Raw genomic sequence first — 27,675 nt, 5'->3', positions numbered from 1 at the left:
TATCAAATTAATGAAATTTATGGACCAAAAACGTCGATTCAATTGGATCTGATCCAAACTTCATAGATCGTAGCAAGAAGCATTATTATATGCCTCATGCTAACCTGCATTAGCAGGCATCCAACTCAACAACATCTTCTCCGGGACGTCAAAAGCACATAAAGGGATTACAGAACACGACCGGTGAAGGAGTCCCTCGGGGAGAGCTGCGGCAGTCCAAACTTGCTGTTACTACCGAGTAAAAGGAGGAAACAAGAGGCGCCCACTTGAGAAGGGGGAGAGGGTGTCAGCGGCGGCGGCCAGCCTTTTTCCTTGGGAGACTAATAACTAAAGGAATCCTAATATAAAAATATATAATCATCCTCTTGTAAAATAAAACAAATGATTTTTTGAATAAAAAATAGTTTATATTTAGTTATAGTAAACATTATTAATAATTTAATTAATTTATAATCGAGTAAATTATATTACACTAGTCATTCATAAAATTTGGAGGATTTAATAAATACCAACGAATAATGATTAAATGATTTAAATCACTGAGTGAATAATAAATAAAATATTATGTTATAAAATCATTACTAAGAAAAAGTCAATCCTCTCATGATTAAAATATGAAAGTCATTTTAATAAATCACTATCAAGGGAGAAAAAGGAAACTTCTAATCTACTCTTCTGAGCGTACAGTATCCCATTTAATATGGCTGAGGCGTCCGTAAATGCCAAGAAAATTCCTTCAAGAGAGACCCAGCAATGATTACATGATCATGAGGTCAAATATCTTAGATCAGATAAGGTGATGCCCATGGAGCCTGCACGAAGCTTGCAGAAACCCATACTTGCCGAGGAGGGAATGAAACATGAGAACTACTGCTTGGCTAGTTCAAGTAGATTCGCGAAAAGAAGCCAGAGAACTTGGTACAAACACACATCATATCATCGTCTTCTATCGCATACTGTCTTCGTATTTATCATTTACAAAGAGCTACATTCATAGTATAAACATATAGCTAGCATATATATCCAGAGGAGCATCCCAGAGTGAGAGACTATTTCCCTCTCTCTCTCTCTCTCTCTCTATTTAACGATGATGTTCCAGTTCTGCTCCGCATAACGCAAAAGCTTCTCTTGTTCACGGTGGCCGTCGATGACGCCATTCCGGTTAAGATCAAATTTTCTCAACGATAACCATGCCCTAAACCATGCGAAACCGATACCTGTGACCTTGAGAGCTTTCCAGAGCTCAGCCTGGCTTAAGCCTCCATCCTTGTTTGCATCAGCTCCTCGGAGAAGTTCCTTGAACTCATCTAGCCCCATCGGCTTATGGATCATGGGCATAAAATACATGTTGAAACTTGAGAGAGAAGAGCCAAGTACGTAACTGGTGTGTGCGGTGATCAGCTCGGCAAGCGAGAAGGGCTATTTATAGAGAGAGCTCCCTCCAACCTGATGAATGTTCATCCTTATCTCAGATGCATAATATCACCAACAGCTTAACCATGAAGCCTTCTTCAATGTTCTTGCAATCATACCACCTATCATTATTCCCATCCAAGTTTATTGGCCGACGTTGCAGCACCTTCAAAATGGTGTGGCGAACAAAGAAAAGGCAGATCCTGGTCTGAGGACAGTCCATGGATGGAGTGAATTGTCCCTTCACAGTTTCGTGAAGCAAAGCACACCGGAAGAAATCAATTAAGAGTATGATCCCATAAATCTGGCTCGTGCAGGTTTACCAATTGTCGCTGCTGAAGCTCTCCTGAATGGTGCAAATTCCACTACTAAAAGAATGAGAATTTTCTTCTGTCCTCACGAGAACAACGACAAAATGGTAATGAGGAAAAAAAGGAAAAACAACAACAAGACATAATAAACTAAATAAAAAATATCTATCTTGCATGAGCATAATGAACTCAAGCAGATTTGACCCCTTTTGTATCGAGATTAGTGGCACGATCGGTTGACGATCAAATCTATTCTGCTGCATCCAACCATGTTGCAGCAAAACAGAACAAATCTTGTGGGCCTTTTTAGTGTCAAGATGGTGCTTTTGATGCCAAAGAAAACACAAAGAATGCATTCCCTTTCATCACTACAGAAATGTCGAAATGATCGTAGGAAGTGATGCTAAAACATCATGATTATGAGAACCATTGTTTGGATCATGTGAGTATCCTTTCTAAGCTTTTATTTTGCCACAGACATAGAAATGTTCTTTTTTATTTTGTCAAAGATTGTTCTGTTTCTTCTTATCTTTGAACTTTTAATCTATATTTTATCATATCACTAAATGTGAAGGTTTTGATCCGAAAATTCAAAAGAATTCTAAAATAATAGGAAATTCAAACATCTAAAATGTAAGCTTATGTTATAATGTGGACCATAATTTGAAACTCATAATTGATATTAGGTAGCTCGGTCGACAAAGATAATTGACATCGACGTCCTAAGCATCAAAATTCATCTTACATTTGGTAATAAAAATTAAAGAATATTATTTAACATGAGATAAATGAACATCAAATTTCCTTCACTTCACTTTCCTAATCTATAGGGATTAATAAGAAATTGAAAGTTGATCATACATACTCTTGTTTAAGAAACCAAAATAAGAGATCAATGCTGGAAACCAAAGAGGTAATCTAACTAGGATTGATTGGTAGATCAAAAATGTTAATGTCTATGATTTTTATTAGATAAAGTCGATTATTCTGGAAAAACAACCCATTCTTTCCATTTGTTATATCCTAATCCAAGTAAGACTTAACACTTCATAATTGATTTCATTAATCCTCATATTTACATTTAATTAGGAATATAATTACTCCATTTCTCACTCCATCTAGCCCTCCAACACCATGGATTTGCAGATTCCTCTCGATGGAGAGAGGACAAGGCAATGTATTTGAAGATTTCATCAAGTGATGTTTACTAACATGGATCGAGTCCATTACACTTCCCATAAACAGACAGGAGGAACCAACGCCATCTATGATCCAAAGAGAATAATTTGGATAGACACGCTACTGATGAGCTTCACCATCAACATCTCAGTAGAGGATAATATATGGAGGAATCATCACTATTCATCATTTCAAGAGAAGGATAGGGACACTTATTGGTATCACTCACCACCAAGCCACGATATCAGATGTGGGAATCCCCATCAAATTGCAAGGTAGCCTTTTTCTTCTTAATCATTCAGTAGCAACATAATTTGGACATGGAAATTGCATTTGTTTGACATACATTTATTCATATCACGTCTTTATTGCCAACAATATAATTTATTTTTGCAGATATCTATCCTTCAAACTTCTAGTTTACTCCTATATGCATAGGAATCCAATATATCTGTGTGACAAACTCCTCCTATCAGAAATAAATTCAATCAGTCTAGTCTGAATTAACATATATCAATCAAACGTAAAAATTTAAGCTTTTAGATATAAGTCAAATATAGTATATGTAACTACACTCTTTCCTTACGATATGAGACTATCCAAACCTCTCTCACAGTTCATTTCTCTTTTTATCTCACAAACGAATAGTTTGAACACTTTTATCCATTGTTACTCTTCATATAACTAATTAACGAAAGAACTTCCTTTCTATATGTGAGGGAAGGGTTAGGTTAAATCAAGCTAAGCCAGTATCATGTCCAAGTTCCTTCGAGGACTATTCACGAGGGCAAGCTATTCTAATTTCGAAAGTCTAAAAGAGACAAATGGAGAGTATATATTGATGCAGAATTTTATGTTTTGTTTTTCATAAAGAAAATTATAGTCTCAAACAGAGAATATATTTCTTGGACAAATACTATAGTTTTCCAGCTTATACATAGATTCTTAACATCAAGCATGATGGTCTAAGTCTTCCATGATGGTAAAAATGTAGACCAGCTTTCCCTTTGCAATGGTCTAACTATTTGATATTATCTCTATTTCACAATTGGATGAAATATTAATATATCTAATGTTCACATAAAATTATTTATCTCTATTTTAGTAAATGTATAATATTCTTGTGAAATAGTATTATTAAATTTGGGTATATAACTCGAAACTATAAGAATATCCAAAATAATATCATTTTACTCCATCACATAATTATTCAAAGTAGATTTTTTTATATTATCTAAATCTCTTAGTTTTGTGTGCCAATATGAATCTTATTTTTTAATATAATTTCAGATTAATTTTTAAATATAATTTTATCAGTTATTAGTCCAAACTACTTTGGCGACTTCAAAACTCATACAATAATATAAAATATAATTTTAAATATCTTACAAATGACAAATATTTGTTATAATTTTTTATCCCATAAGCCTATAATCCCTAGCCACTTTAAAAGCTATCAATCATATAAAACATCGGGATACGAGTTCTAAATAATATTCATCAAATTATTTTATTCTAATTTATACCAAAATAATTGAATAATAATAATAATTATTATAATTATTGAACATTAATCATCATAAAGAAAAACTCGTATGATAACTATAATCATGATAAAACATAAATTATGCCTTTAGGTAAAAATAAATATTATTTCATAATTTTAAATATATGTATATGAATAACCAAATACATATCTAAGAAAAATAATTATATTTTTATTTATCACAAGCAAAATTTTATCAATATATCATATGAGAAAACCATTAAAGAAAATTATTATTTATAGTATTTTTTAAATTTTGTATAGAACCCTCACACTATCAACCCTATTTAATTGGGCATACCAGGCTATTCAAATTCGGCACATAGAATTAGATTGACCATTGCCTAATTAGGCCCATCAAAATAAAAGTTGATTAAAAACAAAAATTGATCAAAAATTGACTTTTCTAAAATTCGATCAAAACTTGATTGATCGAATCTAAATTCAATCAAGCGGTCAAAATACAATCATGATTAAATCCGATCAAAAATATTGATTAAAATAAACTAAATATAATCAATTTTATAATTAAAGACAATTAAAAAAATTAATTTCTAAAAGGTAAAACTATAGTTTTCTTATTGAATCTCGGATTTTGATGATGAAATCAATCGATATGTGTTTATGTTTTAATCTGCGTTTTGAGTGACGCAGGATGCTTCGATCAGGATGAGATAATTAAAGTACGAAAAATCATGTTGTGCTAGAGGAAAACATGTCAGAAGATTAGACGTCAGGCTGGAGGAACGATCGACGTATTGACAGAAGGCTTCGGGCCATGGATTCGAGCATCGGGCCAAGAAGAGCGAATATTGTACCAAGGATATCAGAGTTATGGAGTCAACTGACTGATTGGATAATAGGTCGCAAGAGAGGATGATGCGCTGAAAAATCGGACGAAGCGTCGAGAGACCAATGACATGCCAGACAACTTGATTAATGCTTAGTATTAATTGTCTAGATCGAAGTATGTTTTTACATGTGCATGATTAACTACGATAGCAAGGCATGAAGCAAAATGAAATCCCAGAGTCAAGATCAAGATCACATTGGGAGTTCGAGAGTTCATTGGAAATCTGGACGTTCGTTGAAAGTCCGGACGTTTGTCGGAAGTTTTGGAGGAACCAGCCTAGAAGTCTCAGAGCTTGCTAGAGAAGCTTGTCGGAACTCGCCAAAAAGATCATCGTGAAGTCCAGGAGCTTGCTGAGAGTCCACCAGAACATTGCCGAGAGATCATCGGAAGTTCGCCGAAAGCTCATCGAAAGAATAGACATGGGAACTTATTTAGGTTAGCAAATGTCTTAGGATTTCGTAATTAGTACGTAATTGGGCTTAGATTTGGGTCAACCCAATTAGGGGCCAGCTAGGCCCATGTAAGAAATGTGTTGGATTCAATAAGAAGCTTAAACAGTGCCCTAAGAAGTCTTACCATCGTGGCACAGTCTTCGAGACTGTGTCAAGTAGTGGTACTGCCAGACTGGGCGGTAGAATCGCCCAAGGCCGTGTCAGTGCCAGACTGACACTGAGCGGTGGAACCGCCCAACGCAGGCGGTGGTATCGCTTGTGCCCGGGGAACCCGGGATGGGAAAGTTTTAGGCTCCAAGTTTGAATCAACTTGAATCCTATAAATACCCCTCTCATCCCTAGTTAAAACACACAAGCACAGAGAGATTAAAAGTGAGAAAATGCTATTGTGATTATAAGTGAATTCCCTCATCTAGGTTATACTTAGATTTATGTAAGAGGAGGGTGAGTGCTTGTAAGGGTTATCTTCTAAACCCGGTAAAAAGAGAAGAGGGGTGTAAAAGGTGATTGGCCTTCGCCTATTGAAGGAATGCCTCTAGTGGACGCCAATGACCTCGTCGAAGGAGAAAACCGAAAGTGAATATAGGTCACGTTAACCGAACCACTCTAAAACTGTCGTGTTCTCTGGTTTGTATTTTATTCTTGCTATTACCTTACTACAAACCTCTTTAAGTGTTTATTGCCCTCAATTCATTTACGAACATGTTTCAAGTTAAGATATTTACCAAATAGTTTGACGTCTGAAACCGGTTTTATCGAAACAAAGCATTTGAAGGCGTGAATTTACTACTGCAATAATTCAACCCCCTTCTTAGTGCTGACTCTTGATCCTAACACTTCTATGAGATTATAATGGAGATATTTAATTTATGAATGGTAGAATTGTTAAAAGGATATAAAATAGAATTAAATGAATTTACAAGGGTAAAACTATAATTTTAATAAGAAAACCCTAATGCCAGCCACCTCACGACTGTTGTCACAATGCACATTGGTAGAATACCTTAGCGACGATATGTGTGGCGTTGATCAAGAGCCACCATGCAGTTGTGCACACATGTCGTTCAACGAACCCACGATCGTTACGATGCTTGATTGTATAGCACGTCCTACCATGCAACTACTAAGAACCATGGCCTTCAATGCCAACTATGACAAACAAGTACTGTTATAGTGGTGCTGTTGTTGTCGCCACACGTAGCAGTACTACACAACTGCCACAACCACCATAGATAGTGTCACTATACAACCATCATACTCGCTACACATAGCAGTATTATGCAGCCACCGTACGATTGTCGCACCCCACAGTGTTTACATTGGATACGTAATCATTGCCCATGACTGGGTTGGCAAGCACCGGATACCATCACCCTCAATAATATTATCGTCAATAGTAAATTATTAATGAAGAACCTCACATCGTTCACAAGTAAACAATAGAACATACTAAATAAAAAAGTAAATCGATAATACAAACAAATCATTCACTTATCATAAATAAAATAGTAAGCATAAAAAAATCATCCTTATGCTACTGTTATATAAAAAAATTTAATGTCAAATTTTAAAATCAAATAATAGTAGATATATTCGATACATACTTTTCATTATCATTCAAAAAGCTTTTATCCAATCTATGGGTACACAATTGTTGGATCCGAAAACTATAACGATGTTGATTTGTAAGGAAAACTAGATTCATTTTTTTTTCTCTTTATATTATTCTTAGGACTGCTATGAGTAGTGAATTCTGGATAAGGAGAGATGAGAAAATATTTATAATATCTCGTTAACTAATTCATATAATTAAGAATGATGAGTGAAAATCTATAATATCTCAATAATATTATGTATCATCGTATTATGTTATGTGTTGAGTGCCTACGAGGTTCTATAATTTTATAGGAAAGAACAAAGGATATACGATGAGTAATTAGAAAATTTTCTCCCAACAAAATCATCTCATAATGAATCATATCATAATTATACTTTTTTTATTTATCGATAATAATAATTAAAAATTAATCATATTTATAATATATCTTAGTTAACTAAATAAGATAAGACAATCTAACATTTATTGTAATTCTTATATTAAGAAGGAAACCAAAGAAAATGCAAGTTAGACCAGCTTTCCCTTTGTAAAATCACATGAATAGAACCCAACACGTCTGATAACTAGTACCAGATGATATGCTTTACGTTTCACCTCTTCTAGATACATGGAAGGGTTAGGGAGAAGACATGATGTCATAAAGTTGATGACGTTACACAAGGAATCACCTGCCAAAGAATAGATCGAGTACACCAAGGCACAATATGGACTGCAAAGCTTGGCCACCAACATCTCAAGAAGAAGGCATAATTGCATAAAGCGACGAGAAGAATATATATTGCATTATCCAAAAAGAAGAATTTAGAGAGATATGTGGCCCCATGTTATCATCATTTGGCATTTGTGGACTGACTTCTTAGCTTGACCACCAACGTATCAGGACAAAAATATTATGTGACAGAGGGAATCATCATTGTGCATCATAATAAGAGAAGGTTGTGGGGGAATATATGGGCCCATGGCATCTAATTATTGCCATTTGACTCCCACCACTGAGCCACATCAACATATGCCGCATTCCTCATCAAATAGCTATTAAAGCGGATTCAATCTCAAGAACTATCTCACAATGGCCAAAAAAAAAACTTTATGTAGCTAGAAAAATTCTTGCCTGAGAAGTTCGTTATTCAAATATTTTAGAGGAGCTCTATAATTTTGGGATAAAAGACAGAGATAACACAAGAAATAATAAAGCCCCCTATTGTGGAGGAGGGTCGATGGTGGACACTTTTAACCATGCAATTACATCCTCAGATCAGATGCATGGTTCGTGATTCCTCCTCATCAGCATCTCGTCCTCTCCAGTTCTTGGGGAATTCAGCTTTCTTGCCCACTTTGTGGTTAATAGTGACTACCATCATAGTATTCTTCTTCTTTTTCTATATATTCTTCCTTTTCCTGCATTGGATGAAAGAATGACTGCTGCCTCATAATCTTTTCTCCCAATGTTTGCAGCGCATGGATGCTTCTCTTTCCTGCAGCTTGACGGTGTATTCTTTACAATGGTTAAAGCTTTGCTGTAGCTTTTCCAGCCACTGGTGGGAGTCCAACTCACCCAACTAACAGGTGTCCTTGGTGTTCGAGGAACAAGGCGTCAAGTCTCTTGGCCTATAAATTACCCTAACTTGAACCAGCGGTGCATCATTCTAGCAACTCCCAGTCTCCCATCACACAGCACTATGCCCGTCGCAATACCACCGACAATACTACCCCCCCCCACAGTTCCTCCCTCCTTCCACACGGTAAAAAGCAGGGAGGAACTGAAGGAATGGCTGAAGCAGTTCGACATCGACAAGGATGGACGCATAAGCCGCCAAGAGCTGCGACAGGCCATCCATGCCGCAAGCATCTATAAACACAATAAATGGCTGCGCAACTATCTTGCTGGCAGACGTGGAGTCCGGAATGCTGACATCAATCGAAATGGTTTCGTCGACGAGGACGAGATGGACAACCTTGTGGATTTTGTGGCCGAGATTGCGGGGCTACGTTTTATTCCGGGCAAGTAGCACCAATTATATATATAGTGGTAGTATAGTAATAATCTTGACGTTGGTGTCTATGCCAAGGAAGCTTCGAATGACTTCGAACTCTGTATGCATTTCCTTTTATCTATAGCATGACATCTTTAACTCTTGGATTGTTGCATTTGTCGGTGACGTGGATAAAAATAGATGTTTAATCATAAAATTATCTTTATTATGTAGAAAATTTTGATATTAAAATTTAAATTTAAATAATAATAATAATAATAAATCTATTATACAATTTGTATATTTCAATATCATTAATAAAGTTTTTACCTGATATGTGGAGTATCATTGTTGGATCCGAAAGAAATAACGATATCGATTTATAGGAACTAGACTCTCGTACTCTTCTCTTACTATCTTTTATAGGATCATATAAGTGATGAATTAAGGAAAAAAAAAGATAAAAGAAGATATATAATCACTTTTTAAGAGATTCACGTGATTAAAGAGAAATGCTAGAAGACTTATAATATCAATAATGTCAAGCATCCCTGTATTGTATTATACGTTGAGTCTCTAGAATGTTCTATCATTTTATAAGTGAGAGCAAAGCTTATAGAATATGTTATTAGGAGAGTCACATCCATCAAAATCATCTCTTAAGTATTTATACAATAATTAGACTTTCATTCTCTTAATTGATAATCATTATCCAAAAATAATCATATTCATAATATATCTTACCTAATTAGATAGGGCCACACAATCTAACATTCCTCACTTGGCCCATTAATTGATAAAATATAAAAAAATTTAAAATCAAAATAAATAAAATAAAATATTATTTAAAATAATTTTAATTAATTAAATTATAAAACTTTTAAAAATGTATTTTACACATATGAATTTTATTAAATATGCCAATAAATTCAATAAGCATAATACTATATTAAGTTTACTAATGCATGTCATATCGATTATATATAATCAATATCATACTTTCTCCTATATACTACAACACTATTAGTAATTCCTAATATAATCGATAATAACCCTTATAATTTATCTTGACAAGATAATCCTATTAATACATTAAACCATAATATGTACATACATAAATGTGAATAAAATTATATATATAAAAAAAAGTACATAAATAAGAATATTAATTATAATATTCACTTAAACATGCATCACTATATCTTTTATGAGTTGCAAATAATATGTAAATGGATCAACAATCAACAGAGTGAAACTCATGTTCTTAATTAACATTAACTATTTCTTATCTAAAAATTTGATGATTAATGAGTCTAAAAATAATTAATGTTAATTAATTATTTCTAGACTCATTAATCATCAAATTCTCATATAAGAAAACTATTACGATATGTCACAAAATATATTTAACGACTTGACAATTAAATTTGACCATACTAAGTCCTAAGATAAAATTTCTTTGTCATAAAGCTTAATTAGTTATTTTAAGCATTCTAAAAAATTAGCTTTTATTAATAATAATATAATAATATATTATTTTATATTTTTCCTTATAAACTATCCATCTAGTTGATATAGATATAAATCATAAAAATGGACATCTTGTAATCGAGATAATTTACAGAATCAACACCTGAAAAATATCATCATCTCAACGTGATCTAATTATATATATGTGAGCTTATAATCTTTTGTCTCTTTCTTATATCTTATTATTTTCTTTGCAGTCTTTTATTATTTTCATTCATGGATAGCTCTAATGTCTATCTAATATTTTAACTGTAAAACTAATATCTAATCTAACATAAGCTTAATCATATAATAGACTTCCAATTATAGAAATATATAAAAAAAATTTAAAATTTATTTTTAGATCATTTTAAAAATAGTTATTTTGATTAAAAAAATTTATTTTTATCATTTACTAAACAAAACTATATATTAATTCTATCCAAGACTCAATCAATATATTCATTTTAAGATAATCCTAGTAATCTTTGATATATATCTTCGAATATCTTAATGTGAATAATATAAGATGTCTTATTAATATCAACTATCTTAAAATTTTTAATGTGAAATTTTTTTAGTTAGTATAATAAACTAAGATCACTATTGGCAAGCAAAATATTATCCATATACAAGATTAATATAATAAACTTGCTCACATTGATCTTCATATATAAATACTAGTTAACAGTATTTTTTTGAACATTTAAACGAAGTAATAATATAAATTTTATACACCATTATTTGGAGGCTTGTTTATGGTCATAAATAGATTTTCTAAATTTGCATACCAATTTTTATATTTCTTTTATTTTTTTTATGAATCGATTATGTTAACTCATATAAATCTAAATCCCCATTCTGAAAACTTATTTTTTATATCCATATGATATTACTCAAAATTATAATAAACCATTATTATCATAACGATTCTTAATGAGTTCATTTAAAAAATTAAAAAAATATCTTGTTATGGTTGATACATTCATTCTGAAACAATCTTTAACCAAAGTTAAAAATTTAAACCATATGATGTAACTCAAAACCATAATGAATCATTAATATCATAACTATTCTTAACGAGTTTATTTAAAAAATTTAAAAAATATCTTGTTATGATTTATGCCTTCATTATAAGTAAAATCTTTAACCACAAATTTAACTTTTATATCGTTAGATATTATTTTTTAAATCATGTTTAAGAAACATATTCTTTTACGGTTATTGGGCAATTCGACGAGCTTTCAAACATCATTCTGGCCTATTAATTTTAATTTTTTTTATTACATTGTACCACTTTTAAGAATGGTTACTTTTCAAAACATGCAAAAACAATAAAATATTTTTTTTAATTCTTATATCATAACTTGATTTTTTTTAGATATATCATATAATAATTAGAAAATAAAAAGTCTCCTTTCCCTTTGATATATTCTATATATTCTGAAAACTACCGATTGTGATTATTCTACAAGTTCATTAGTAGCGATTTCAATATTATATGGGAATACATTAATGTCATTTTATTATTCAACTTTATCAAATTATTTAATAATTTAAGGAATAACAATCATCTAAATATAAAATAATAAATGAATATCAACCTATATCTCCTAAATATTAAAATTAAATTTTCAGATTTTCACTCCCACTGATTCAATTTTTTTCTAAGAATCTTATGTTACTAGATTTAAGTATTCTCATATTATAATTATAGTAATAAAATATATAACAAATAAAATATCTAGAATAGTATTTGAACCAAATTTATTTTTATATGATTTGAAGATCTTTATCTTTGTAGGACAATCCTAGATACGTAAATATCTTAAGTTGAGTTTTCAACTAGTCTATAACTCAAAGGAAGTTATTGGAATTAACTTACTAGGAACTCTGTTCAAGATATAACTATCCTTAGATCTTTTTCTTAAATTAATTCAAGTATAAAAGAATAACTTATCAAGCTTCCATAATATACTATGATTTTACCTTTTAGCAATCTTATTCTAATGTGATATATCTGGTAAAATATATTGAGCACAAATACCTTATTTTTCTAGGAATCAAGCAAAAAAAATCAGAATTATGATCGGGATAATCATATCTAATATAAAATTTATCACCAATGTTAGATTTGATAATTTTGAACTTTTGAATCTAATTATCTTTCGATTTTATTTATGCACACCTAATGGTGTCAACAACTTGAGGTAAGTCATATCTCAGTAGATAATCTATACAAATGATAAAATATCTCTCTATATTAAAACAAAAAACATAGAGTTACCTGTCGATATAAGTATATATAATTTTAAAAAATTTATGAAACTATGTTTTATTCAAATATTTGATTATATTTTCATTATAGTTATAATTCTGTATAGATTATTATAAAAAAAATTAACTTTTATTGAACCATAAATATAATAAGTTTAAAATCACCAAAAGGGAAATAATATCATGACAATCCTAGATAATTAATTTAAAATTTTAGAATTATAAGAACATAATATGTATTTTTAAAATCCATCAAATAAATCGTCTCTCGGCGTAGGCAACAATTACTAATTACTATCGCTTTCGTTTTAATATAATTTCTTGTAATAATGAATATTTCATTCTCTTTTGGTTTCCATAAGAAATTGAATCTCTTTTATTCATAAAATATATTAAAGCGTCACAATCGATCTAACAAGTATATGAATAACCAAATACATATCTAAGATAAATAATTATATTTTTATTTATCACAAGCAAAATTTTATCAATATATCATATGAGAAAACCATTAAAGAAAATTATTATTTATAGTATTTTTTAAATTTTGTATAGAACCCTCACACTATCAACCCTACTTAATTGGGCATACTAGGCTATTCAAATTCGGCACATAGAATTAGATTGACCATTGCCTAATTAGGCCCATCAAAATAAAAGTTGATTAAAAACAAAAATTGATCAAAAATTGACTTTTCTAAAATTCGATCAAAACTTGATTGATCGAATCTAAATTCAATCAAGCGGTCAAAATACAATCATGATTAAATTCGATCAAAAATATTGATTAAAATAAACTAAATATAATCAAATTTATAATTAAAGACAATTAAAAAAATTAATTTCTAAAAGGTAAAACTATAGTTTTCTTATTGAATCTCTGATTTTGATGATGAAATCAATCGATATGTGTTTATGTTTTAATCTGCGTTTTGAGTGACGCAGGATGCTTCGATCAGGATGAGACAATTAAAGCACGAAAAATCATGTTGTGCTAGAGGAAAACATGTCAGAAGATTAGACGTCAGGCTGGAGGAACGATCGACGTATTGACAGAAGGCTTCGGGCCATGGATTCGAGCATCGGGCCAAGAAGAGCGAATATTGTACCAAGGATATCAGAGTTATCGAGTCAACTGACTGATTGGATAATAGGTCGCAAGAGAGGATGATGCGCTGAAAAATCGGATGAAGCGTCGAGAGACCAATGACATGCCAGACAACTTGATTAATGCTTAGTATTAATTGTCTAGATCGAAGTATGTTTTTACATGTGCATGATTAACTACGATAGCAAGGCATGAAGCAAAATGAAGTCCCAGAGTCAAGATCAAGATCACATTGGGAGTTCGAGAGTTCATTGGAAATCTGGACGTTCGTTGAAAGTCCGGACGTTTGTCGGAAGTTTTGGAGGAACCAGCCTAGAAGTCTCAGAGCTTGCTAGAGAAGCTTGTCGGAACTCGCCAAAAAGATCATCGTGAAGTCCAGGAGCTTGCTGAGAGTCCACCAGAACATTGCCGAGAGATCATCGGAAGTTCGCCGAAAGCTCATCGAAAGAATATACATGGGAACTTATTTAGGTTAGCAAATGTCTTAGGATTTCGTAATTAGTACGTAATTGGGCTTAGATTTGGGTCAACCCAATTAGGGGCCAGCTAGGCCCATGTAAGAAATGTGTTGGATCCAATAAGAAGCTTAAACAGTGCCCTATGAAGTCTTACCATCGTGGCACAGTCTTCGAGACTGTGTCAAGTAGTGGTACTGCCAGACTGGGCGGTAGAATCGCCCAAGGCCGTGTCAGTGCCAGACTGACACTGAGCGGTGGAACCGCCCAACGCAGGCGGTGGTATCGCTTGTGCCCGGGGAACCCGGGATGGGAAAGTTTTAGGCTCCAAGTTTGAATCAACTTGAATCCTATAAATACCCCTCTCATCCCTAGTTAAAACACACAAGCACAGAGAGATTAAAAGTGAGAAAATGCTATTGTGATTATAAGTGAATTCCCTCATCTAGGTTATACTTAGATTTATGTAAGAGGAGGGTGAGTGCTTGTAAGGGTTATCTTCTAAACCCGGTAAAAAGAGAAGAGGGGTGTAAAAGGTGATTGGCCTTCGCCTATTGAAGGAATGCCTCTAGTGGACGCCAATGACCTCGTCGAAGGAGAAAACCGAAAGTGAATATAGGTCACGTTAACCGAACCACTCTAAAACTGTCGTGTTCTCTGGTTTGTATTTTATTCTTGCTATTACCTTACTACAAACCTCTTTAAGTGTTTATTGCCCTCAATTCATTTACGAACATGTTTCAAGTTAAGATATTTACCAAATAGTTTGACGTCTGAAACCGGTTTTATCGAAACAAAGCATTTGAAGGCGTGAATTTACTACTGCAATAATTCAACCCCCTTCTTAGTGCTGACTCTTGATCCTAACACTTCTATGAGATTATAATGGAGATATTTAATTTATGAATGGTAGAATTGTTAAAAGGATATAAAATAGAATTAAATGAATTTACAAGGGTAAAACTATAATTTTAATAAGAAAACCCTAATGCCAGCCACCTCACGACTGTTGTCACAATGCACATTGGTAGAATACCTTAGCGACGATATGTGTGGCGTTGATCAAGAGCCACCATGCAGTTGTGCACACATGTCGTTCAACGAACCCACGATCGTTACGATGCTTGATTGTATAGCACGTCCTACCGTGCAACTACTAAGAACCATGGCCTTCAATGCCAACTATGACAAACAAGTACTGTTATAGTGGTGCTGTTGTTGTCGCCACACGTAGCAGTACTACACAACTGCCACAACCACCATAGATAGTGTCACTATACAACCATCATACTCGCTACACATAGCAGTATTATGCAGCCACCGTACGATTGTCGCACCCCACAGTGTTTACATTGGATACGTAATCATTGCCCATGACTGGGTTGGCAAGCACCGGATACCATCACCCTCAATAATATTATCGTCAATAGTAAATTATTAATGAAGAACCTCACATCGTTCACAAGTAAACAATAGAACATACTAAATAAAAAAGTAAATCGATAATACAAACAAATCATTCACTTATCATAAATAAAATAGTAAGCATAAAAAAATCATCCTTATGCTACTGTTATATAAAAAAATTTAATGTCAAATTTTAAAATCAAATAATAGTAGATATATTCGATACATACTTTTCATTATCATTCAAAAAGCTTTTATCCAATCTATGGGTACACAATTGTTGGATCCGAAAACTATAACGATGTTGATTTGTAAGGAAAACTAGATTCATTTTTTTTTCTCTTTATATTATTCTTAGGACTGCTATGAGTAGTGAATTCTGGATAAGGAGAGATGAGAAAATATTTATAATATCTCGTTAACTAATTCATATAATTAAGAATGATGAGTGAAAATCTATAATATCTCAATAATATTATGTATCATCGTATTATGTTATGTGTTGAGTGCCTACGAGGTTCTATAATTTTATAGGAAAGAACAAAGGATATACGATGAGTAATTAGAAAATTTTCTCCCAACAAAATCATCTCATAATGAATCATATCATAATTATACTTTTTTTATTTATCGATAATAATAATTAAAAATTAATCATATTTATAATATATCTTAGTTAACTAAATAAGATAAGACAATCTAACATTTATTGTAATTCTTATATTAAGAAGGAAACCAAAGAAAATGCAAGTTAGACCAGCTTTCCCTTTGTAAAATCACATGAATAGAACCCAACACGTCTGATAACTAGTACCAGATGATATGCTTTACGTTTCACCTCTTCTAGATACATGGAAGGGTTAGGGAGAAGACATGATGTCATAAAGTTGATGACGTTACACAAGGAATCACCTGCCAAAGAATAGATCGAGTACACCAAGGCACAATATGGACTGCAAAGCTTGGCCACCAACATCTCAAGAAGAAGGCATAATTGCATAAAGCGACGAGAAGAATATATATTGCATTATCCAAAAAGAAGAATTTAGAGAGATATGTGGCCCCATGTTATCATCATTTGGCATTTGTGGACTGACTTCTTAGCTTGACCACCAACGTATCAGGACAAAAATATTATGTGACAGAGGGAATCATCATTGTGCATCATAATAAGAGAAGGTTGTGGGGGAATATATGGGCCCATGGCATCTAATTATTGCCATTTGACTCCCACCACTGAGCCACATCAACATATGCCGCATTCCTCATCAAATAGCTATTAAAGCGGATTCAATCTCAAGAACTATCTCACAATGGCCAAAAAAAAAACTTTATGTAGCTAGAAAAATTCTTGCCTGAGAAGTTCGTTATTCAAATATTTTAGAGGAGCTCTATAATTTTGGGATAAAAGACAGAGATAACACAAGAAATAATAAAGCCCCCTATTGTGGAGGAGGGTCGATGGTGGACACTTTTAACCATGCAATTACATCCTCAGATCAGATGCATGGTTCGTGATTCCTCCTCATCAGCATCTCGTCCTCTCCAGTTCTTGGGGAATTCAGCTTTCTTGCCCACTTTGTGGTTAATAGTGACTACCATCATAGTATTCTTCTTCTTTTTCTATATATTCTTCCTTTTCCTGCATTGGATGAAAGAATGACTGCTGCCTCATAATCTTTTCTCCCAATGTTTGCAGCGCATGGATGCTTCTCTTTCCTGCAGCTTGACGGTGTATTCTTTACAATGGTTAAAGCTTTGCTGTAGCTTTTCCAGCCACTGGTGGGAGTCCAACTCACCCAACTAACAGGTGTCCTTGGTGTTCGAGGAACAAGGCGTCAAGTCTCTTGGCCTATAAATTACCCTAACTTGAACCAGCGGTGCATCATTCTAGCAACTCCCCGTCTCCCACCACACAGCACTATGCCCGTCGCAATATCACTGACAATACCACCCCCCCACACAGTTCCTCCCTCCTTCCACACGGTAAAAAGCAGGGAGGAACTGAAGGAATGGCTGAAGCAGTTCGACATCGACAAGGATGGACGCATAAGCCGCCAAGAGCTGCGACAGGCCATCCATGCCGCAAGCATCTATAAACACAATAAATGGCTGCGCAACTATCTTGCTGGCAGACGTGGAGTCCGGAATGCTGACATCAATCGAAATGGTTTCGTCGACGAGGACGAGATGGACAACCTTGTGGATTTTGTGGCCGAGATTGCGGGGCTACGTTTTATTCCGGGCAAGTAGCACCAATTATATATATAGTGGTAGTATAGTAATAATCTTGACGTTGGTGTCTATGCCAAGGAAGCTTCGAATGACTTCGAACTCTGTATGCATTTCCTTTTATCTATAGCATGACATCTTTAACTCTTGGATTGTTGCATTTGTCGGTGACGTGGATAAAAATAGATGTTTAATCATAAAATTATCTTTATTATGTAGAAAATTTTGATATTAAAATTTAAATTTAAATAATAATAATAATAATAAATCTATTATACAATTTGTATATTTCAATATCATTAATAAAGTTTTTACCTGATATGTGGAGTATCATTGTTGGATCCGAAAGAAATAACGATATCGATTTATAGGAACTAGACTCTCGTACTCTTCTCTTATTATCTTTTATAGGATCATATAAGTGATGAATTAAGGAAAAAAAAAGATAAAAGAAGATATATAATCACTTTTTAAGAGATTCACGTGATTAAAGAGAAATGCTAGAAGACTTATAATATCAATAATGTCAAGCATCCCTGTATTGTATTATACGTTGAGTCTCTAGAATGTTCTATCATTTTATAAGTGAGAGCAAAGCTTATAGAATATGTTATTAGGAGAGTCACATCCATCAAAATCATCTCTTAAGTATTTATACAATAATTAGACTTTCATTCTCTTAATTGATAATCATTATCCAAAAATAATCATATTCATAATATATCTTACCTAATTAGATAGGGCCACACAATCTAACATTCCTCACTTGGCCCATTAATTGATAAAATATAAAAAAATTTAAAATCAAAATAAATAAAATAAAATATTATTTAAAATAATTTTAATTAATTAAATTATAAAACTTTTAAAAATGTATTTTACACATATGAATTTTATTAAATATGCCAATAAATTCAATAAGCATAATACTATATTAAGTTTACTAATGCATGTCATATCGATTGTATATAATCAATATCATACTTTCTCCTATATACTACAACACTATTAGTAATTCCTAATATAATCGATAATAACCCTTATAATTTATCTTGACAAGATAATCCTATTAATACATTAAACCATAATATGTACATACATAAATGTGAATAAAATTATATATATATAAAAAAGTACATAAATAAGAATATTAATTATAATATTCACTTAAACATGCATCACTATATCTTTTATGAGTTGCAAATAATATGTAAATGGATCAACAATCAACAGAGTGAAACTCATGTTCTTAATTAACATTAACTATTTCTTATCTAAAAATTTGATGATTAATGAGTCTAAAAATAATTAATGTTAATTAATTATTTCTAGACTCATTAATCATCAAATTCTCATATAAGAAAACTATTACGATATGTCACAAAATATATTTAACGACTTGACAATTAAATTTGACCATACTAAGTCCTAAGATAAAATTTCTTTGTCATAAAGCTTAATTAGTTATTTTAAGCATTCTAAAAAATTAGCTTTTATTAATAATAATATAATAATATATTATTTTATATTTTTCCTTATAAACTATCCATCTAGTTGATATAGATATAAATCATAAAAATGGACATCTTGTAATCGAGATAATTTACAGAATCAACACCTGAAAAATATCATCATCTCAACGTGATCTAATTATATATATGTGAGCTTATAATCTTTTGTCTCTTTCTTATATCTTATTATTTTCTTTGCAGTCTTTTATTATTTTCATTCATGGATAGCTCTAATGTCTATCTAATATTTTAACTGTAAAACTAATATCTAATCTAACATAAGCTTAATCATATAATAGACTTCCAATTATAGAAATATATAAAAAAAATTTAAAATTTATTTTTAGATCATTTTAAAAATAGTTATTTTGATTAAAAAAATTTATTTTTATCATTTACTAAACAAAACTATATATTAATTCTATCCAAGACTCAATCAATATATTCATTTTAAGATAATCCTAGTAATCTTTGATATATATCTTCGAATATCTTAATGTTAATAATATAAGATGTCTTATTAATATCAACTATCTTAAAATTTTTAATGTGAAATTTTTTTAGTTAGTATAATAAACTAAGATCACTATTGGCAAGCAAAATATTATCCATATACAAGATTAATATAATAAACTTGCTCACATTGATCTTCATATATAAATACTAGTTAACAGTATTTTTTTGAACATTTAAACGAAGTAATAATATAAATTTTATACACCATTATTTGGAGGCTTGTTTATGGTCATAAATAGATTTTCTAAATTTGCATACCAATTTTTATATTTCTTTTATTTTTTTTATGAATCGATTATGTTAACTCATATAAATCTAAATCCCCATTCTGAAAACTTATTTTTTATATCCATATGATATTACTCAAAATTATAATAAACCATTATTATCATAACGATTCTTAATGAGTTCATTTAAAAAATTAAAAAAATATCTTGTTATGGTTGATACATTCATTCTGAAACAATCTTTAACCAAAGTTAAAAATTTAAACCATATGATGTAACTCAAAACCATAATGAATCATTAATATCATAACTATTCTTAACGAGTTTATTTAAAAAATTTAAAAAATATCTTGTTATGATTTATGCCTTCATTATAAGTAAAATCTTTAACCACAAATTTAACTTTTATATCGTTAGATATTATTTTTTAAATCATGTTTAAGAAACATATTCTTTTACGGTTATTGGGCAATTCGACGAGCTTTCAAACATCATTCTGGCCTATTAATTTTAATTTTTTTTATTACATTGTACCACTTTTAAGAATGGTTACTTTTCAAAACATGCAAAAATAATAAAATATATTTTTTAATTCTTATATCATAACTTGATTTTTTTTAGATATATCATATAATAATTAGAAAATAAAAAGTCTCCTTTCCCTTTGATATATTCTATATATTCTGAAAACTACCGATTGTGATTATTCTACAAGTTCATTAGTAGCGATTTCAATATTATATGGGAATACATTAATGTCATTTTATTATTCAACTTTATCAAATTATTTAATAATTTAAGGAATAACAATCATCTAAATATAAAATAATAAATGAATATCAACCTATATCTCCTAAATATTAAAATTAAATTTTCAGATTTTCACTCCCACTGATTCAATTTTTTTCTAAGAATCTTATGTTACTAGATTTAAGTATTCTCATATTATAATTATAGTAATAAAATATATAACAAATAAAATATCTAGAATAGTATTTGAACCAAATTTATTTTTATATGATTTGAAGATCTTTATCTTTGTAGGACAATCCTAGATACGTAAATATCTTAAGTTGAGTTTTCAACTAGTCTATAACTCAAAGGAAGTTATTGGAATTAACTTACTAGGAACTCTGTTCAAGATATAACTATCCTTAGATCTTTTTCTTAAATTAATTCAAGTATAAAAGAATAACTTATCAAGCTTCCATAATATACTATGATTTTACCTTTTAGCAATCTTATTCTAATGTGATATATCTGGTAAAATATATTGAGCACAAATACCTTATTTTTCTAGGAATCAAGCAAAAAAAATCAGAATTATGATCGGGATAATCATATCTAATATAAAATTTATCACCAATGTTAGATTTGATAATTTTAAACTTTTGAATCTAATTATCTTTCGATTTTATTTATGCACACCTAATGGTGTCAACAACTTGAGGTAAGTCATATCTCAGTAGATAATCTATACAAATGATAAAATATCTCTCTATATTAAAACAAAAAACATAGAGTTACCTGTCGATATAAGTATATATAATTTTAAAAAATTTATGAAACTATGTTTTATTCAAATATTTGATTATATTTTCATTATAGTTATAATTCTGTATAGATTATTATAAAAAAAATTAACTTTTATTGAACCATAAATATAATAAGTTTAAAATCACCAAAAGGGAAATAATATCATGACAATCCTAGATAATTAATTTAAAATTTTAGAATTATAAGAACATAATATGTATTTTTAAAATCCATCAAATAAATCGTCTCTCGGCGTAGGCAACAATTACTAATTACTATCGCTTTCGTTTTAATATAATTTCTTGTAATAATGAATATTTCATTCTCTTTTGGTTTCCATAAGAAATTGAATCTCTTTTATTCATAAAATATATTAAAGCGTCACAATCGATCTAACAAGTATATGAATAACCAAATACATATCTAAGATAAATAATTATATTTTTATTTATCACAAGCAAAATTTTATCAATATATCATATGAGAAAACCATTAAAGAAAATTATTATTTATAGTATTTTTTAAATTTTGTATAGAACCCTCACACTATCAACCCTACTTAATTGGGCATACTAGGCTATTCAAATTCGGCACATAGAATTAGATTGACCATTGCCTAATTAGGCCCATCAAAATAAAAGTTGATTAAAAACAAAAATTGATCAAAAATTGACTTTTCTAAAATTCGATCAAAACTTGATTGATCGAATCTAAATTCAATCAAGCGGTCAAAATACAATCATGATTAAATTCGATCAAAAATATTGATTAAAATAAACTAAATATAATCAAATTTATAATTAAAGACAATTAAAAAAATTAATTTCTAAAAGGTAAAACTATAGTTTTCTTATTGAATCTCTGATTTTGATGATGAAATCAATCGATATGTGTTTATGTTTTAATCTGCGTTTTGAGTGACGCAGAATACTTCGATCAGGATGAGACAATTAAAGCACGAAAAATCATGTTGTGCTAGAGGAAAACATGTCAGAAGATTAGACGTCAGGCTGGAGGAACGATCGACGTATTGACAGAAGGCTTCGGGCCATGGATTCGGGCATCGGGCCAAGAAGAGCGAATATTGCACCAAGGATATCAGGGTTATGGAGTCAACTGACTGATTAGATAATAGGTCGCAAGAGAGGATGATGCGCTGAAAAATCGGACGAAGCGTCGAGAGACATATGACATGCCAGACAACTTGATTAATGCTTAATATTAATTATCTAGATCGAAGTATGTTTTAACATGTGCAGGATTAACTACGATAGCAAGGCATGAAGCAAAATGAAGTCACAGAGTCAAGATCGAGATCACATTGGGAGTTCGAGAGTTCATTGGAAATCCGGACGTTCGTTGGAAGTTCGGACGTTCGTCGGAAGTTTTGGAGGAACCAGCCTAGAAGTCTCAGAACTTGCTAGAGAAGCTTGTCGAAACTCGCCAAAAAGATCATCGTGAAGTCCAGGAGCTTGCTGAGAGTCCACCGGAACATTGCCGAGAGATCATCGGAAGTTCGCCGAAAGCTCATCGAAAGAATAGACATGGGAACTTATTTAGGTTAGCAAATGTCTTAGGATTTCGTAATTAGTACGTAATTGGGCTTAGATTTGGGTCAACCCAATTAGGGGCCAGCTAGGCCCATGTAAGAAATGTGTTGGATCCAATAAGAAGCTTAAACAGTGCCCTATGAAGTCTTACCATCGTGGCATAGTCTTCGAGACTGTGTCAAGTAGTGGTACTACCAGACTGGGCGGTAGAATCGCCCAAGGCAGTGTCAGTGCCAGACTGACACTGAGCGGTGGAATCGCCCAACGCAGGCGGTGGTATCGCTTGTGCCCGGGGAACCCGGGATGGGAAAGTTTTAGGCTCTAAGTTTGAATCAACTTGAAGCCTATAAATACCCCTCTCATCCCTAGTTAAAACACACAAACACAGAGAGATTAAAAGTGAGAAAATGCTATTGTGATTATAAGTGAATTCCCTCATCTAGGTTATACTTAGATTTATGTAAGAGGAGGGTGAGTGCTTGTAAGGGTTATCTTCTAAACCCGGTAAAAAGAGAAGAGGGGTGTAAAAGGTGATTGGCCTTCGCCTATTGAAGGAATGCCTCTAGTGGACGCCAATGACCTCGTCGAAGGAGAAAACCGAAAGTGAATATAGGTCACGTTAACCGAACCACTCTAAAACTGTCGTGTTCTCTGGTTTGTATTTTATTCTTGCTATTACCTTACTACAAACCTCTTTAAGTGTTTATTGCCCTCAATTCATTTACGAACATGTTTCAAGTTAAGATATTTACCAAATAGTTTGACGTCTGAAACCGGTTTTATCGAAACAAAGCATTTGAAGGCGTGAATTTACTACTGCAATAATTCAACCCCCTTCTTAGTGCTGACTCTTGATCCTAACACTTCTATGAGATTATAATGGAGATATTTAATTTATGAATGGTAGAATTGTTAAAAGGATATAAAATAGAATTAAATGAATTTACAAGGGTAAAACTATAATTTTAATAAGAAAACCCTAATGCCAGCCACCTCACGACTGTTGTCACAATGCACATTGGTAGAATACCTTAGCGACGATATGTGTGGCGTTGATCAAGAGCCACCATGCAGTTGTGCACACATGTCGTTCAACGAACCCACGATCGTTACGATGCTTGATTGTATAGCACGTCCTACCGTGCAACTACTAAGAACCATGGCCTTCAATGCCAACTATGACAAACAAGTACTGTTATAGTGGTGCTGTTGTTGTCGCCACACGTAGCAGTACTACACAACTGCCACAACCACCATAGATAGTGTCACTATACAACCATCATACTCGCTACACATAGCAGTATTATGCAGCCACCGTACGATTGTCGCACCCCACAGTGTTTACATTGGATACGTAATCATTGCCCATGACTGGGTTGGCAAGCACCGGATACCATCACCCTCAATAATATTATCGTCAATAGTAAATTATTAATGAAGAACCTCACATCGTTCACAAGTAAACAATAGAACATACTAAATAAAAAAGTAAATCGATAATACAAACAAATCATTCACTTATCATAAATAAAATAGTAAGCATAAAAAAATCATCCTTATGCTACTGTTATATAAAAAAATTTAATGTCAAATTTTAAAATCAAATAATAGTAGATATATTCGATACATACTTTTCATTATCATTCAAAAAGCTTTTATCCAATCTATGGGTACACAATTGTTGGATCCGAAAACTATAACGATGTTGATTTGTAAGGAAAACTAGATTCATTTTTTTTTCTCTTTATATTATTCTTAGGACTGCTATGAGTAGTGAATTCTGGATAAGGAGAGATGAGAAAATATTTATAATATCTCGTTAACTAATTCATATAATTAAGAATGATGAGTGAAAATCTATAATATCTCAATAATATTATGTATCATCGTATTATGTTATGTGTTGAGTGCCTACGAGGTTCTATAATTTTATAGGAAAGAACAAAGGATATACGATGAGTAATTAGAAAATTTTCTCCCAACAAAATCATCTCATAATGAATCATATCATAATTATACTTTTTTTATTTATCGATAATAATAATTAAAAATTAATCATATTTATAATATATCTTAGTTAACTAAATAAGATAAGACAATCTAACATTTATTGTAATTCTTATATTAAGAAGGAAACCAAAGAAAATGCAAGTTAGACCAGCTTTCCCTTTGTAAAATCACATGAATAGAACCCAACACGTCTGATAACTAGTACCAGATGATATGCTTTACGTTTCACCTCTTCTAGATACATGGAAGGGTTAGGGAGAAGACATGATGTCATAAAGTTGATGACGTTACACAAGGAATCACCTGCCAAAGAATAGATCGAGTACACCAAGGCACAATATGGACTGCAAAGCTTGGCCACCAACATCTCAAGAAGAAGGCATAATTGCATAAAGCGACGAGAAGAATATATATTGCATTATCCAAAAAGAAGAATTTAGAGAGATATGTGGCCCCATGTTATCATCATTTGGCATTTGTGGACTGACTTCTTAGCTTGACCACCAACGTATCAGGACAAAAATATTATGTGACAGAGGGAATCATCATTGTGCATCATAATAAGAGAAGGTTGTGGGGGAATATATGGGCCCATGGCATCTAATTATTGCCATTTGACTCCCACCACTGAGCCACATCAACATATGCCGCATTCCTCATCAAATAGCTATTAAAGCGGATTCAATCTCAAGAACTATCTCACAATGGCCAAAAAAAAAACTTTATGTAGCTAGAAAAATTCTTGCCTGAGAAGTTCGTTATTCAAATATTTTAGAGGAGCTCTATAATTTTGGGATAAAAGACAGAGATAACACAAGAAATAATAAAGCCCCCTATTGTGGAGGAGGGTCGATGGTGGACACTTTTAACCATGCAATTACATCCTCAGATCAGATGCATGGTTCGTGATTCCTCCTCATCAGCATCTCGTCCTCTCCAGTTCTTGGGGAATTCAGCTTTCTTGCCCACTTTGTGGTTAATAGTGACTACCATCATAGTATTCTTCTTCTTTTTCTATATATTCTTCCTTTTCCTGCATTGGATGAAAGAATGACTGCTGCCTCATAATCTTTTCTCCCAATGTTTGCAGCGCATGGATGCTTCTCTTTCCTGCAGCTTGACGGTGTATTCTTTACAATGGTTAAAGCTTTGCTGTAGCTTTTCCAGCCACTGGTGGGAGTCCAACTCACCCAACGAACAGGTGTCCTTGGTGTTCGAGGAACAAGGCGTCAAGTCTCTTGGCCTATAAATTACCCTAACTTGAACCAGCGGTGCATCATTCTAGCAACTCCCAGTCTCCCATCACACAGCACTATGCCCGTCGCAATACCACTGACAATACTACCCCCCCCCACAGTTCCTCCCTCCTTCCACACGGTAAAAAGCAGGGAGGAACTGAAGGAATGGCTGAAGCAGTTCGACATCGACAAGGATGGACGCATAAGCCGCCAAGAGCTGCGACAGGCCATCCATGCCGCAAGCATCTATAAACACAATAAATGGCTGCGCAACTATCTTGCTGGCAGACGTGGAGTCCGGAATGCTGACATCAATCGAAATGGTTTCGTCGACGAGGACGAGATGGACAACCTTGTGGATTTTGTGGCCGAGATTGCGGGGCTACGTTTTATTCCGGGCAAGTAGCACCAATTATATATATAGTGGTAGTATAGTAATAATCTTGACGTTGGTGTCTATGCCAAGGAAGCTTCGAATGACTTCGAACTCTGTATGCATTTCCTTTTATCTATAGCATGACATCTTTAACTCTTGGATTGTTGCATTTGTCGGTGACGTGGATAAAAATAGATGTTTAATCATAAAATTATCTTTATTATGTAGAAAATTTTGATATTAAAATTTAAATTTAAATAATAATAATAATAATAAATCTATTATACAATTTGTATATTTCAATATCATTAATAAAGTTTTTACCTGATATGTGGAGTATCATTGTTGGATCCGAAAGAAATAACGATATCGATTTAT

At 32.2% G+C, this 27,675-nt stretch overlaps 3 long non-coding RNA genes across 4 annotated transcripts; all 3 read left to right on the top strand.

Annotated features, from left to right (window-relative positions):
* The first annotated feature begins 8,458 nt into the window (after window positions 1-8,458).
* On the top strand, window positions 8,459-9,508 carry LOC135616115 (uncharacterized). Of its 2 annotated transcripts, none has more exons than XR_010488279.1 (2): window positions 8,459-8,638; window positions 8,828-9,508. It is a non-coding gene; the product is annotated as an uncharacterized LOC135616115 (long non-coding RNA). The 2 variants fall into 2 exon arrangements; XR_010488280.1 differs by having other exon boundaries at window positions 8,459-8,734.
* A 7,923-nt stretch (window positions 9,509-17,431) lies between these two features.
* LOC135616114 (uncharacterized) lies at window positions 17,432-18,481 on the top strand. The gene is made up of 2 exons (XR_010488278.1): window positions 17,432-17,611; window positions 17,801-18,481. It is a non-coding gene; the product is annotated as an uncharacterized LOC135616114 (long non-coding RNA).
* Window positions 18,482-26,404: 7,923 nt separating this feature from the next.
* On the top strand, window positions 26,405-27,454 carry LOC135616113 (uncharacterized). Its single transcript, XR_010488277.1, has 2 exons — window positions 26,405-26,584; window positions 26,774-27,454. It is a non-coding gene; the product is annotated as an uncharacterized LOC135616113 (long non-coding RNA).
* Window positions 27,455-27,675: the final 221 nt, after the last annotated feature.

The sequence above is a fragment of the Musa acuminata genome, chromosome BXJ2-7, assembly GCF_036884655.1.
Source record: "Musa acuminata AAA Group cultivar baxijiao chromosome BXJ2-7, Cavendish_Baxijiao_AAA, whole genome shotgun sequence".
In the NCBI taxonomy this organism is placed as follows: Eukaryota; Viridiplantae; Streptophyta; class Magnoliopsida; order Zingiberales; family Musaceae; genus Musa; species Musa acuminata.
The sequence above is the reverse complement of the archived record's forward strand: the minus strand, read 5'-3'. Positions and strand labels throughout refer to the sequence as shown.